A 4,125-nucleotide genomic window follows, 5' to 3' on the forward strand; every position below is an offset into this window, starting at 1 on the left:
CCTTTAGTGGGTTAATCCTGCCATGCTTACTTTGCCCTGATCTTCTTTGCACAATGATAAACTTCTATGGAACATTACAGCCTCATTGGAGATGGAGGTTTTTTTCATAGTACTGTCATTGCACTTGATGCTCTTACTGTGCCTTTGTGTGAGATACTTTGGTTGCTGTTAATTCACAGAGTAATGTCACAGATGTATCCTCCTCAATCTGTTGTGCTATACTGAAGCTGAACAACACTGTATTACTTGTTGAAGAGAAAAATAAGAGGAAAATACAATTCCTTGTTTTCTTTATACAAAGGTTCACATGAGACTTCTTCTTTCCCTTTTCTGTGCAAATGGAGATTTTACTACTCAAAAAAAAAAAAAAAAAAAAAAAAAAGTTTACCCTGTTAGAGTCTGATTGTCTTTCTTATGAATTATGGCATTAATATTATGATACCTCTGTATTAATTATATTTATGGTCATATATTATTTATATGCTGTACCTGTACTTGAGTATTTCTATTTTATGCAGTTTTATACCTATACTATACTAATCTCATAGGCAGATTATACTCCACTTATACTCCACTACAGCTTGAGTTACCAGTTATTTTTTAGATTGCAATTTTTTATAACTTTCCTGCCCGGTGAAAACCATGTATCTCTGAATTTGGTGATTTCCTTTGAATTATTTTTTTCCTGATAAACTGAAGGATTAGGTATTCATTTATGGGCTGAGAAAATTCTCCTACTTCATAGTAAACTATTTAATGGTGGCCTAAAACACCTCACAGAGACCATTTACTTAATTTTGCAGATCATCAGTTTATTAAGTTTATCTTTCCTTTCAGAAATTTCTTTGCGTCTATGGATATGAAGGTCTTGAATGCAAAACCACTTTCCACCACTGGACTGTATCCCTCTCTAATACAAATTATTCTATTTATTTTATTCTCTGTCAGGCTTTTTTTTACATAAAGAAAAATTTACGAGAACATTACCAAAGACAGACAGGCATTAGAACATAAGCAAGAACTCTTAGGGCCCTATTTAGATGGTCTAAAACGCGAAGCGCCAAGCGTGCGGCGCATGGGCGTGTCCCAGTCACTTGCTAGTTAGACAACGCGTTTTCAGTCTGTGAATTAGTCATGGGTGTGTTTTGGGCGTATCATTCAATAAGCCAATCAGAGTGTCACCTCTCATTCCCTTTAAGAGAGGCGCGATTGGAGCAAATGGCGGAGAGCTAGTTAGATGGCGGACCTACCAACTGGAAAGAGTGAGCGTTTTACAGCTGAGGAGACGGATCTCCTCGTGCGGGAGGTGAAGGCCTGTCAGAACCAGATCTACGGGGACAGCAGACAGGCACCCAAGCTACCCGAGGTAAAGCAGGCGTGGGATCACTAATACAAGAAAGATCTTACTAAATATCTGTGGAATATTATTCAAACCTGTTTTCATCATATAACAGAGCACAGCTGTCAGGACTGCCGCGGAGCTCCCCAAGGTGCTGATCCTGCAGCTAGGACCTGTTCAGCGTTTTCTCCCCCACCCACGTTTGTTAATTGTTTTCACATGTTTCCTAGAGCTGTGTTCTGCCTCTTATTTGCATGTGTGTCCTCTCTACACTCAGATAACAATATAATAATATAATATAATGTAGCCTAGTATAACATGTTAAAATAAATGCAATGTGTGGGCTTTGGTTTTCAATCAAAAAAATGATTGATTGGTCAGATAATTTCACAATTTCATTTGTCATTATTACAAATTATGATGATCATTATTACTGCGATTAGATCATTCTGATTAATGACTGACCATTAAGACGTGTTTCTGATAAATATTTTAATGTGCACAATAATAACCTTTCACATTGTAATCATATTTTTATTTGTTATCTTTTGCATATGTGTGGCTGCTCCGTGTGTGTCTGAGCAGAGTGCACGCGCGTTGTGCACCCGCCTAGAGACGCATATTACTAACTTGTTTAACAGCGAAATACTGCGCCGTTGACTTTAGACCAGGTTTTTGTTGGTCACTGGCGCATTTGCTTTTTACGTCATCTAACTAGCAACGCGCCATGACTGCGCCTGACCACTCCTCATTTTTAGACCAACACACCCAGAGAAGCGCAAGTTCATTTGCTAGTTAGACGACGAGGGCGCAGGGCGTGAAAATGACAACTGCGCCTGCATCTAAATAGCAATGACACTTGCGACATGGATTATGCGCCCTCCGCCGTCCGCTTTAGACCATCTAAATAGGGCCCTTAAAGTGTGAGTGATGACAACTAAACCAAGGAGGGCAGCAACAGGCTAGATGCTACTGCTGCATCTCGTCTGCCAGAACAAGAGAAGAAGAAGAGCTGTTAACTTTACTCTACCGGCCAGGATTATGGATATATCTTCTTGTCCTTTAAAGTGTATAAGTTACAGCAGCTGAAACTCTTTATCAATGAGCGACTAACATGCTCTTATTAATTTAACTGACATTCTCCTATTTATGACTGCTTTTATTTGATCATTCTTGTGTTTTTATCTCTTTCTAAAGCACTTTGGTGAATGCTTGTTATTTTAAAATGTGCTCTATAAATCTTACTTGAATTGGCCACTACAGACTAGGTAATGTTCAGTCCCTTGGTACTGATGGACTGCAGCCACAAGGTGGCCTCATTATCACAGTTTGTGTTTTCTTTAGGCTAAGCTTTTGTGGAGTATATCACTGGGCAGTTGGAGCTCAGGAAATCAGTCTGCTTGTTGAAGTGTATTTGGGCAAAATACTGAACCTCAAACTGAGTGAATTTGAATGTTTATCTGATGAGCAGTTGGGACCTTGTACTGTATGGTAGCCTTGGTCACAAGTGTAGGAATGTGTGTGTGAATGGGTGAATGGTGCTTCGAGACCAGGAAAGCGTTGTATAAATGCAGTCCATTTAATTTACCATTACCACTATTAAGAATAATAACTTACATGCTTAGACCTGTGTACTGTTTATACACTACACTACTGGCTATCAAGGACATAGCAACAGCATTGGAAGCTTCTATTGGCTCATGTGAGTTGTCACTGAAAAGGTCAGGAGTTCATCTCCACTTTGACAGAGAGCAGTAGGCATATTTACAGGCAAACGGAAGAAATCATTGATGATATATGGAGAAATATAAATGTTTGAAATGATGCAATGGCAGCTCATGGATATCTATGGATGTAATGTAAATATTTCACTGGATTTAGATCATCTGGGCCTTAGGGACTGTATCAGAACTCTACAGGTTTCTGTTGGTACGTTATCGAGCTGTGGATTAAAATAACGCTTATAGGTGAGTTAATAACTGTTTCTTTGTTTCCTTTTTGTCTGACAGAAGTGTTTATTAAAACTGCTGTGGTTGATGTATCTTGAAATGGTCAGCATTAATCAAACCATGAGGAGTGTATCTTTCAATGGGTTGTATGTGTAACTACATAAACAACGGCAAATACAGCCATTGTTTTACACATCATAATCATCAAATAAAACCTCACTAGGGCCCGCAGACAAGCCATTGGATTTCTAAGAGCAGACTATGAGCTATGAGTACAGTAAATGTTAAATAACTTGTATCAACATGGTTTGTGTGGAAATAGCTAAAACTAAGCTTATATATATTTCTCCTTATATTTGCAGTGACATTTTGATAATAAATCTTAGTGCTAAATTTAGGGATGCACAATACTGGATTTTTTGCCGATGTCCGATATGCTGATATAGAGCAACTTATTTGGCCAATAACTATACCGATATCGATATATCCACTTACACCTAACTTAAGTGATCATAAAGTCTCTTCTGTAATGGAATTAACATCATATTATGGATGCATACTCTTATGATGATAACCCATCAGCAGGTGAAGACATGAAATAGAGTGCTTTTCAAAGAATATAATATTGTGCAAAATAAGAAAAAGCATGTTGGTTGATTCTTCATTTTAAGAAAGAGTTGGTAATGTTTACGAGTATTTTTTGAATGTCTTAGACTACAAGAATTACATGTATGAATTTTGAAAATGGGCGTAGTTCCCCTTTAAAAGCAGATAACTACACAAAAGACATGTTTTATATTTTCCTTCTTTGCTTTACCAATTATTGATTGTGATGTA

Source organism: Epinephelus moara, chromosome 3, assembly GCF_006386435.1.
Source record: "Epinephelus moara isolate mb chromosome 3, YSFRI_EMoa_1.0, whole genome shotgun sequence".
Taxonomy (NCBI): domain Eukaryota; kingdom Metazoa; phylum Chordata; class Actinopteri; order Perciformes; family Serranidae; genus Epinephelus; species Epinephelus moara.